We start from the raw sequence: 13,338 nt of genomic DNA on the forward strand, positions 1-13,338 counted from the left end.
ACATATGATTTTTATGAAACATTGATGCCCCAAACATAATATATTCTAACATATTAACATAGATGTCCCAAACATTTAGTGTTAGTTTAGGAACATTACATGTTCGCACTTAAATATATTGTGGTTTAAAATCGTGCCCGAAACACATTTTGTTTATATCGGAACATATGAAAAACATATTTTTCTAACAGTGTACCTTGCCATTGGCAAGTTTTACCACAACCCAAGTAATTCGATTTTGGATTTCAGCCTTTAGCCTACGCAATCCGTGGTGGAGGGTACAAATGATTCGACCCGGCCGAACTTACGGCCGTATGTACTTGTTCTTTGGGTAATATTTGCGATTTAAGTTTCTTCGTTTTTTTTTTTAATAACAAACACACAGCCCAATTCTGCATGAGATACGAAAATGCAATTCTTAAACGAATTGTAAATCATTCAAGGCAAATGTCACATATTGGAAATGAAGCATAAAAGTGGTCACAATAAGAAGACCAAAATAATTTATGTAAAACAATTCATGAAAAGGCCAAGGTTGTTCGACTTTGGGTTACGCAGTTACAATTTCAATTCATTTTTTGGCGATTAGTCCAGTATTTTTCTCTGCAAAAAAAATGATTCAATTTTTGTGTGTGTGTGTTTTCTTTGTTGGCATCTGCAACCATTCCCAGAAAATGCCATGACGTCTGGCGAAAATCAACGAAAAACTGGAAATATTTCGCATAATCTCCACAGGGGAGTTTTTCCAACACGGCTTCCACGGAAATTGCTAAACAAAATATATTTTTTTATTTTTGTTCAATTCTTGACTCTGACTGCGAGGCTTTCACAATAAATGAAATAAGTTCAAATTGAATTTTGTACATATTTCAAATGCTATTCTATAGGGCTTTGCAAAATTCGAAACTCATGAAACCAAAATAAAACTCTAATATCAAAGGTAGGCAAATTGGCGGCACGTAAAAAAAATCGAAAATCGAGCATAATTCGTGATCATCCGCAAAAACTTGATGCAAATCCTCAAATATCAATCGGAAACGTTGCAACAGTTTTTTTTTTTTAATTCTTCGAAAATTTAAAACTTTTATCACAAGAAAAAACATTTAAACATTTTTTATATTTGGCGTAAATAAAAAACTTTTTATTTGAAAACACTTTCGATTTTGTTTATATTTATCTATATATATAAAATTCAATCTATGTTTGTTTATTTGTTTGTTTGTTTGTTTGTATGTTCCGAGTTGGCTCCGAAACGGCTGCACCGATTTACTTGAAACTTTCAGAGATCGTAGGGGGCGTTCATGTGGTGAAAATAGGGTACCTCATTTTTTGACACCTGGTCGCGGAGGGGGACCTCCCCTTCGTCAGACTTTTTGCAAATTGGACCAAAGTTGACCGATTTGCTTGAAATTTTCATTGAAGATTGGGGTTGGCATCTAGACAAAGATCCGCTACTTTTTATTTCGATATTTGGAGGCGGAGGGGGGCCTCCCCTTTGTTCGACTTTTTTTTAAGTACAGTGAAAAAACTAAAATTCTCTAAATTATCTGAGATTTACAGAGAACATGTGGTGAGGTTATGGAATTAATATGGGGTACCCGATGATTTCATATGTGGATGGGGAGGGGGACCTCCCCCTTGCCCTACTTTTTGAAACCTGTAACAAAATTATGCGATTTGCTTGAAATTTTCATTGAATGTTGGGGTTGGCATCTAGACAAAAATCCGTTACATTATTTTTCGATATTTGGTCGGGGAGGGGGACCACCCCTTTGCCCGATTTTTTTTTCTGAAAGTACAAACAAAAGTAAATTTCCCCGACTGAAATTTTACGGAAAAAATGGGTTATGAAATTTATATCAGATTCTTAATTTTTTAATAAAAATAAAAGGGCATAGGGAGACATCCGCTTCTCTTAAGTACATACAGAGAAACAATTAAACTTTTACCGAGTTACTTGAAATTTACAGAGGACTGGGGAGAGATTACGATATTAATAGTTGATACCTGATTTTGTGATATTTGGACGGAAGAGAGGCCGCCCTTTTAGGCTTATAATTTGCTTGACATTTTCTGGGACGTTTACAAAAGATACGCTACATCACTTTTCGATATTTAGTCGGGGAGGAGGTCCTCCTCTAAAACTGCAAAAAAAAAAACAACAATTTTTAAGTTTTCTTGAAATTTACATAGGCAGTGGGGGAAGGTTATGAACGAAGAGGCAACCTTCCTTGCCCCACACTTGAAGGAAAGTTTCAAGAATTTTCAGGGAAGGTTAGGGGTGCTATTCACTACGGTGTTTGTCGATATTGTATCGGGCGGTGTTTGTCGATATTGTATCGGGGAAAGTGACGTCCCTTTAAAACAATAGAGCAAAATTTAAACATCGCCGATCTACTTGAAATTTACAGGGAACGTGGGAGGAGGTGATTAAATTTATAGATGATTTTTAAATTAGTATATGATTTTTCGATATCTGGTTGGGGAAGGGGAAAATTGAAATAAACTTTGTCGATTTACTTCGATAGAATTTGTAGGGACCATTGAGTAGTTGTGAAATTAATATAGGGTACGTGATAGTCCGATATCAGGTCGGAGTGGAGCGAAGGTGGGGGGAGGGTTCCCCTTTGTCCGTTTTTTTTTTTTTCTTAAATTTTATGATTTTTGCACAGGCTTCTGCCAGACTTCTTTTTAGTAAAGAACTTAAATTTACATGAAATTGGCAGCCAACGTAGAGGGTGCATCATTTTCCAACATTTTAGCAAATGTTAATGTGGTAAAATTTTTACTATTTTTGCTTTTTCCGATTTATTGGATGGAAAACAGTAATTCTTTGTATGTTATTATAATATAGTGCTTAATTTTCAGATATGTTGAGGAGAAGGATACCTTTCCTTGACAAGCCACACTTAAAATTCACAAGAAATATAGAAGAAGGTACACCCTCTCCCGCCGTATTTGTACCTATAAAAGAATTCAAATCTTTTCGAATTTGTTTTCAGCACGAAGGATATAGTTGACTAAGTTAACGCAAAAATATTCCTCCAAATACGCTTCGGAAGGCGCAGCGAAGCGGGCCGGGTTACGCTAGTAGCTTATATTGTTCATGGGAAATTATGTCATAACCCATTATGATAAATTAATTCTCCACATTATTAAAAGTTTCCAAATCTAGCTCTTTCATTGTCAATTAACTGCGTCTATGGCTCTATTTAAAATTGTTCTGCGTGTTGATCTAGTTAACCTCGTCCATTATGTTGTACAAGCTATGAAGGTCATCATGAAGATTTCCTCCAACTTCTGGTCGTGCTCATTTCCAAACGTTTGATTTAAACTTTGTTATTTCAGAATTTCATAGAGGCATCAATCATTTTTGAGTTCATTATGAATGGAAAACGTGTTGCTGTTGGCTTTTATGTTTCCTTTTTTCCGATGGTTTTAACACTCGGCAAATCACTCATCCAGACGATTGACTATTACAGTGTCTGTATGAAATAAATTAAATTAAAGGAGCTTTACAGCCGCACCATCATCAGCAACACCGCAACCTCTATCAGTCGACAATCTTGTCACTTTGTGACAAACATTTATTGACATTTATTGATTTTGTTGTTGTTGACATTGACATTTTATTATTTTAAAAGAAATTAGAGTGTGAGCAAAGTAGAGCTTTAAATGAAATCGAAAGATTTGCCTGCAGATGTTACAAATGTTATTTATGTACTAGGGATTGTAATCAGAATTAAAAAGTGTGCGTTTCGATTTTAAGACTAATCGGTTCAACCAAGTCGAGAGCCAAAGTCTTCTTAAAAATAATGATTTTAAATTTGTATTCTTTTAAATTAAATTTAGATTACAGATATCGTTATTTTTTTTTTATTGTCTATTTTTTTTTTTTTTTTTTGAATATATAAACAAAGCTATTCACGAATTATTCACGAATAATTCCAGACTGCAAATCATCAAAATAAATCTTAGCTTATATTTGAAGCAGGTTAATAATAAAATGGAAAGCCATAGATTAACAAATAAAAAATGTAAAATGTGGGTATTTTGGCCATATTAGATTAAGATGACACACTTAAATAGCATATTAAATGTATTCTCTGTGGAAACTATCGAATCAATTGGAGGAAACTCCCATTGCAAATGGGTCTAAAATATGAAACATTCTACCATATTTCTCCTGCTCTGGCGTACATATATATGGGAGCTATATCTAAATATGAACCGATTTTGATCAAATTTGACATGCATAGTTAGAATAATAATCCTCCTATCTCAGCAAAAAACGTAAATGGGAGAATAATTTTGGCCTCCGTGGTCATATGGGCGTAAATCGGGCGAATTTGAGGCAAATCAGGACAAAACTCTGGCTTTTTTGGTCATATAAGTTCAAATCGGACGAAAGATATATATGGGAGCTATATCTAAATCTGAACCGATTTGGCTGATATTTTGCACATCTTACGAAAGCCCCAAAATATTTGGCTTCCAGAAATTTTGAGAAAATACGTTGATAAATACGTCAATTATGACCAGATCGGTGATAAATATATATGGCAGCTATATCTAAATCTGAACCGATTATTTTCAAAATCAATAGCGATTGTCTATGAGTCAATGTAAAACTCTGTGCCAAATTTCAGGACGATCGGACTTAAACTGCGAGCTGTACTTTGCACACAAAATTACATATACAAACAGACGGACGGACAGACAGACGGACATCGCTAAATCGACTCAGAATTTAAATCTAAGACAATCGGTATACTAAACGATGGGTCTTTTCCATCGTGGCGTTGCATACAAATGCACAAACTTATTATACCCTGTACCACAGTAGTGGTGAAGGGTATAAATATTTTAATTTGGATTATAACTGCATTAAGAATCTAGATCATTTTTTATTTTAGAAAAATTTTTGTTCTTTCGATATTTAGATTATAAAAAATTAAAAAAAGACACGTTTTTAGGAACAAAAGTTATAACAGACCCAGGCACACTCAGCTACAATCAGCCACAAACACCACAGAAGACAATGCATCAAAACGTCTATTCAAATGTTTGTGCTATGAACGTAATATGACACCACGGCATGACATTCTAACTACTTCCTGAGATGTTCTTGTTTATTATATATGAAAAAGTAAAGAACGCTGGTTCAAATCTCACCAGCGGCAATTTTTTGATAAAATATTTTTCTAAAAGATTATATTTTTATCCTATACAAGTTAAAGGAATTCTCCTTGTTGATTAAAAAAGAAATAAGTTATTTGGCGCAATCCCACTGCGCCGAAAAGAATTACACACAGATATTTCTTCAAAATGAGTCACTTTATTCCTAATACAATTCAATAATCGGACAATTAAACAATCAAAAGAATATAATCAAGATAATCAAATTTACAATTAGCGCTTTAATAAATGAATATAATTGAACTTGTGTCGAACGCAGCGTAACCAAGACTTCTGTTGGTTCCCAATCTGTCTTCACTGGTCAGCTAATTTAACTTCAGTTTCTGCATTTCAGGTGAGGGTATCCGGTGGCATGGGAATGTAATTCTGCAGACTAAGCGTATGCGTACTAAATTTTCACTTAACACGGCCTACTTCCGTACTTTCTACGACTTGTCCAAAAGGATTGCATCGAAAGTGAAAAATAATCCATAGGGGATCCCGGGATGCGCATTGAAAGAAATGTTTGTGGACTGGGATATCTTTATATCAGAGAAATGCGTCTTCTATAGTATTTCAAGGACATGAAATCGTACAACAACTTTTATTTTCAGTGTATGCTGAGTACGAGTACCATAAACATTATTCTTTAATTTCCTACTTACAGCAACAGCTTGCTCCTCTTTCCTATTAGTTTGCTATATTTCTCCCTCATTTTTTTTTAATTTTTTCCAATACCATTAAAAATTCATAACACCGTCTGAGAATAATGATGAGGAGGACATTTATTTGTTCAAGTGTTATACATTTTTGTAACTTACATAGTCAATGCGTGAGATTGTCGTCCTGCAATTTGCCACGTTACTTGCCGTTGACTAGATTTTTTGACATTATTGTTTCTTATTTGATGAAGATCTTTTTAGAAGTCATCTGGTTGATTCGCATTTTCTCTTGTTTCACTTCGTACTATTCATTCCGTGACCAAGAAGAGGAGGTCATGGTATATCTTTCGTCCGATATGCACTTATATGGACCCAGAAGCCAGAGTTTTATCCCGATTAGCTTGAAATTTTGCACAAGGTGTACAAGTGGTAGTATAGTCATGTGCCAAATTTGATTGAAATCGGTTCAGATTTAGATATAGCTCCCATACATATATTTTTCTGATTTCGACAAAAATGGTCAAAACACCAACATTTTCATTGTTAAATCGCCACTGCTTAGTCGAAAAGTTGTAAAAATGGTTCTAATTTTCATAAGCTTCTAATACATATATATCGAGCGATAAATCATAAATAAACTTTTGCGAAGTTTCCTTAAAATCGCTTCAGATTTAAATGTTTCCCATATTTTTTTTTTACTAAAATTGTGTTCCACCCTAGTGCATTAGCCAACTTAAATTTTGAGTCTATAGATTTTGTAAAAGTGTATCAAATTCTGTCCAAATCGAGAGATATTTAAATGTATGTATTTGGGACAAACCTTTATATGTAGCACCCAACACATTTGACGGAAGTGATATGGTACCGAAATTTTATACCCTGTACCGAATGGTACAGGGTAGAAAATAGTCGGCCCCGCCCGGCTTTAGATTTTCCTTACTTTCCTAACAAAGTGAAGAAAACATATGTATATATATATATATATATATATATATATATATATATATATATATATATATATATATATATATATATATATATATATATATATATATATATATATATATATATAATATATATATATATATATATATATATATATATATATATATATATATATATATATATATATATATATATATATATATATATATATATATATATATATATATATATATATATATATATATATATATATATATATATATATATATATATATATATATATATATATATATATATATATATATATATATATATATATATATATATATATATATATATATATATATATATATATATATATATATATATATATATATATATGTTTTCATCACTTTGTTTTCGTTTTTAGTTAAATAAATTATAATATCCTAGTTGCGCTTGGTGTTTCACAAAATATAAAATGGCTCTTCTAACAATAGTAATGGCAACATACTTTCATGTACATTTCGTACTTTTTGATACTCTTCCCCCATCACAGTTGGCTATTGTTAAAGTGTCTGTGGTAGCGACGAGGATGAAATGGAACTTTGAAATGCTGGCAGGGATTATATATCTCCTTTGTTTTAATTAATCATTAAAGTCTTCAGTCTAATACATCATACACATTAGGCTCGAAATCTATTAAGAGTGGATACAAAATCCCTTATTTATATGGAAAATGGCAGTTGAAATCTAGTTAAAGTGTAATGGGAATGAAGTATTAAAGGTTCATAACATTTTATAACCATACTTGGAATAAAGAACATTTCATTTGGCTGGACAAATTTCCTTAAAAACTTGAAAACTATAACAAAATTTTACTTAAAAACTTGAAAACTATAACAAAATAATTTCTTTGCAATAAAAATAATACAAAAGCTTTCATTCGTATTCCAATTATCCGTTTTTTTTTCTGGACAGAGTTGCTTTGGAAAACAATGCACAGGAAAAGCTATTTCTTCTCATATTACCCTACACAGCGCTAGTGTCTTTAGTACTTATCTCTTGAGGATATACATTCATGCAGACCATCGTATTTGGAAACAAGTTGAATTTAAACGTTTCTTTGGTGATTTTTGTCTTATTTAGTTTTGTTTGTAAATGTAACACAGCCTCAGATGTGTTCAATCTACAATAAAGATATGTAGCTAAGACACACACCATTTATTTAAATATGGTGGAACAAAAGCCGGATTGGAAAAAGCTAACGGCAAATCAAATTTTTAGTACTGTTCAAACATAGTGAAAACGAAAGAGAACGTAATCGTTCCCTCATTTACTTCTTGTATCCTTAAACTTCGGAAAGAAGGATAAAATTATAACTTTTTTGCAAATTTTAATCTAACTTGATGGGGAATTATCTAAAGCAATAATGGAAATATTTTCTTTAAAATGAAATTAAAGTAACCGTGAAAAAATAACTACTTATCTCGATAATGCCAACTTAATACCGGCCTAAAAGGAAAAATCCACTCTTCAATCAACTCACGAATTATGAAATTCCCCCATAAGAAAAGTTTGGAACAACCCTGCCAGCATTTCAAAGTTCCATTTCATCCTCATCGCTACCACAGACTCGTAAATGTCACCACAACCATCGCGAACTGTGATGGGGGAAGCATATCAAAAAGTACAAAATGTACATGAAAGTATTTTGCCATCACTACTGTTAGAAGAGCCATGTTATTTTTTGTGAAACGCCAAGCGCAACCAGCTTGTTATATTTCATTTAAATAAAAACGAAAATAAAGTTCTGAGAACATAGATATTACGCTTAAAATTGTGAAAGGTATATGGTGAACAATTTTCGACTTTCCAAATAGAATAAAGTGATCGTTTTTCAAATATTTTTCCAGGCACGCTGTCTCCAACGAAAATAAACAAACTGGCTGATAGACGCTGCAATATGTAACTTGCTACTTAAAACTCAACATCATTCTTTTATTAATGCAAAAAATTATGTTAAATGTGATGAGATAAACCGAAAAATGTTATATTTATAAGAAATTATAAATGTTTAATCAAATCAATAAACATCTACACAATCGTGTTTTACTTGACCACAATGATTCTTCTCCAATTACCTTAAAATTCACTTTTTCTGATAGTTTGCAGGGGTTCTTATTGGCGTCCTTCGAAATTGATCTAAATAGGCACCTAATAATTGCACTGATGAGAAACTTTTTCGTAGTAACTTGGCGTGGTACAACTTCTCAATAGTGACGGCGCTTTTCCGACGAGTTTTTGATGTCGTATATGATTGTTTTCGACGTAGTGGGGATTCTCTGAAGCGCCCCCAAATTCAAAAAATGTTGGCAGGGAATTTGTTTTTACTATTTTGTAAAGTTTTTCATTAATTCGATGATGATAACACAGAACTTTGAAATGCTGGCTGGAAAGTACACCAATAGAAAAATTATTACCATACGTGCTCAAATCGATACCGTACGTTATTGATAGTTAGCCAACCCCGTATGGTACAATATCGATACCGAACGGTACAAGCGGTACGCAAAGCATGAAAGTACCATATGGTATTATGAAAATACCAATATGGTATTGAAAATAATACCAACGTGGTATTAATATTTATAACATAAACGTATTGATATATAAACAGAGCAGTATTACCAAATAATACCAAAACGGTATTGGGTTTAATACAAACCCCGTATAAAGATATTTTTTTTAAATGTATTTAATATATAAAATACATACATATACCTCATTTTTTCATCTTATAATTTTCTAAAAGTCATGTGATAGTTAATGCCATAATAATACCGGATGTAAATGGTTTGATATAATGTGGTATCAAAATTGAAAGGTAACGTGAACTAAACTATTAATACCAAACGGTAATGGCCACGTACCGCCTTTTTTCTACCAGTGTACATAAATTATTTTTGGGAAATCGGATCGGTCGTCTTTGTCATGTAAGATTAACACACTTCCAATGTGCTAGCAACGACCAGGTTGTTCCCTGCCAGCATTTCAAAGTTCCATTTCATCCTCATCGCTACCAATGACTTGTAATGCGCTTTACAGAATATCAGTTATTCCGGACGTCAGTGCTCGTGTCGAACATATCCCATATATTGTGCATATTATAAGTTAAATCGATACTGCTTCATGTTTATGGGATTGATAACACATTTACCGATTATTTAGTCATCGCCGACAAGTCGTATCGATCTGACACTCTGTAAGATTCTTTACAAACACCGTCATTCCGTCCGGAATAACTGATAGTCTGTAAAGCGCCTAAGTGACACTACAACCATCGCCAACTGTAATGGGGAAACGTATCAATAAGTACACCCAGAGAAATGGTTGGTTGCAATTCGATAATTACAATGAGGAAATGATGTCAGTAACTTATTTTTTGTTACAAGAACAATGTGTTGATTATTTTCCCCATTATACATTCAACACGACCATAAAAAAGTTCACAGGTTCAAAACGAAATTCTCATAACCATTCAATTGGTTACAATAACCAATGCCGATAAATTTGGTTTTATGCTGCATAGAATTGTTGAGCTAACCACCAGCATAGTGAGACCTACATCATGGGAATCAACAAATGGTTGGTACAACTAAAAGTTGAGTATACTAATAGAATCTTAGTTCAATTATAGGACGGGCGTAAGGTAGTTGTTGCAACAAATAAATATTTATATCAACATCGGCATGGTAAATGGTATGACGCTACAAAATTTGCAAAACGGGGAACAGCATTTACTTGATAATAGTCCGCAATACATTGAATAAAGTTTATCCCATAGAAAAGAAGTTGCCTTCAGGTAAGTATCGCACCGATTTATAAAAAAGGAATATTACAAAAGTTTCCATAAAAATTGCAGGCTTCATACACCAATAAACACAAATACTTTTTACGGCAAGCGAGCTTTTTTTATTGTATTAAGAATACAGTAAGAGTCTAAGTCGATCTGTATTTATATCTAGAGGCTTAAGGAAGAAATTTCTGGCAAGTATATATTGAATTAGGTTATGTAGTTTGACCACATAATTGCAACCTAATAACCATCTGTCATTGGTATACAAACATTACCTATAAAAAATTGTAAATTGTAATGTAAATTGATCTCACATTTGTTGTTGTATTTATTTTCGTTGTTTATTATGATTGTAAATCTTGTAATAAATTAATATCTCAATATAATCTGCCCTTTCATTTGATATTGGAATTTGGTTAGGATAATAGTAATGAAAATCGAGGGCGGTTGCACCAACAAACAAAACAACTAATATGAAATTGCGACAACCAATGCAAAGTTGATCCAACATACTACCATATAGTTACAATTGCCAAATGTTAGTTGTGCTCACAGATATCATTGAAAGTTGATGGAACCACCTGCTTTCGGTTGGCAAATAAATCGGTTGAGGCAACGAATTTGTTTTCTGGGTGTACAAAATTGACATGAAAGTATTTTACCATCACTATTGTTACAAGAGCCATTTGATATTTTGTGAAATACCAACTACACCCAGAGAAATGGTTGGTTGCAATTCGATAATTACAATGAGGAAATGATGTCAGTAACTTATTTTTTGTTACAAGAACAATGTGTTGATTATTTTCCCCATTATACATTCAACACGACCATAAAAAAGTTCACAGGTTCAAAACGAAATTCTCATAACCATTCAATTGGTTACAATAACCAATGCCGATAAATTTGGTTTTATGCTGCATAGAATTGTTGAGCTAACCACCAGCATAGTGAGACCTACATCATGGGAATCAACAAATGGTTGGTACAACTAAAAGTTGAGTATACTAATAGAATCTTAGTTCAATTATAGGACGGGCGTAAGGTAGTTGTTGCAACAAATAAATATTTATATCAACATCGGCATGGTAAATGGTATGACGCTACAAAATTTGCAAAACGGGGAACAGCATTTACTTGATAATAGTCCGCAATACATTGAATAAAGTTTATCCCATAGAAAAGAAGTTGCCTTCAGGTAAGTATCGCACCGATTTATAAAAAAGGAATATTACAAAAGTTTCCATAAAAATTGCAGGCTTCATACACCAATAAACACAAATACTTTTTACGGCAAGCGAGCTTTTTTTATTGTATTAAGAATACAGTAAGAGTCTAAGTCGATCTGTATTTATATCTAGAGGCTTAAGGAAGAAATTTCTGGCAAGTATATATTGAATTAGGTTATGTAGTTTGACCACATAATTGCAACCTAATAACCATCTGTCATTGGTATACAAACATTACCTATAAAAAATTGTAAATTGTAATGTAAATTGATCTCACATTTGTTGTTGTATTTATTTTCGTTGTTTATTATGATTGTAAATCTTGTAATAAATTAATATCTCAATATAATCTGCCCTTTCATTTGATATTGGAATTTGGTTAGGATAATAGTAATGAAAATCGAGGGCGGTTGCACCAACAAACAAAACAACTAATATGAAATTGCGACAACCAATGCAAAGTTGATCCAACATACTACCATATAGTTACAATTGCCAAATGTTAGTTGTGCTCACAGATATCATTGAAAGTTGATGGAACCACCTGCTTTCGGTTGGCAAATAAATCGGTTGAGGCAACGAATTTGTTTTCTGGGTGTAGCTTATTATAATTTATTTAAACAAAAAGGGAAATGAAGTGCTGAAAACATTATTACTCTGCTTAATATTGTGAAAGGTATATTGGTGAACAATTTTTGACTTTCCAAATGGAATAAAGTGATAGTTTTTAAGATATTTTTCCAGACACGCTGCCTCCATTGGGAATAAAAGCACTGGCTGATAGACGCTACGACATGTAACTTGCAACTTGTAACTCAACATCAATCTTTTATTAATGCATAAAAATATGTTAAATGTGATGTAATAGTCGTATAAATGTTATATTTATGAGAATTTATAAATGTTTAATAAAATTAATAATCATCTAAACAATCGGGTTTTACTTGACCACAATGATTCTTTTACAACTATCTTAAAATTCACTTTTTCTGATTGTTTGAAGGGGCTCTTATTGGCGTCGTTCTAAATTTATTAAAAAAGGCGCCTAATAATTGCACTCATGCGATACTTTTTTGTAGTAACTTGGCGTGGTACAACTTCTCAATAGTGACGGCGCTTTTCCCAGGAGTTTTGGATATCTTTTCGAATTTGTTTTCAGAACGAAGGATATGGTTGACTAAGTTAACGTAAAATGTTCCTACAAAAACACTCGGAAGGCGAAGCGAAGCGGGCCGGGTTACGCTAGTTTTCTATAGAAATAAAATAAATAGAAATAAAAATTTTTAGTAAAATTAAATATTTGACAAAATTTTCTATCGAAGTAAAATTTTTAAAAAATATTTTAACTTTTTATGATAGTTTTGGTCCAATTTTGGAAAAATGTTGGTCCAAAATAAAAATTCATTGTGGCAACGCTATCTTCTTTACTTCCGGAGAGTATAAAAATACAAGAGAACGAAACTGTGAAGGGAAACTGCGTCAGTAG

This window comes from Haematobia irritans, chromosome 3 (genome assembly GCF_050003625.1).
Source record: "Haematobia irritans isolate KBUSLIRL chromosome 3, ASM5000362v1, whole genome shotgun sequence".
NCBI lineage: Eukaryota > Metazoa > Arthropoda > Insecta > Diptera > Muscidae > Haematobia > Haematobia irritans.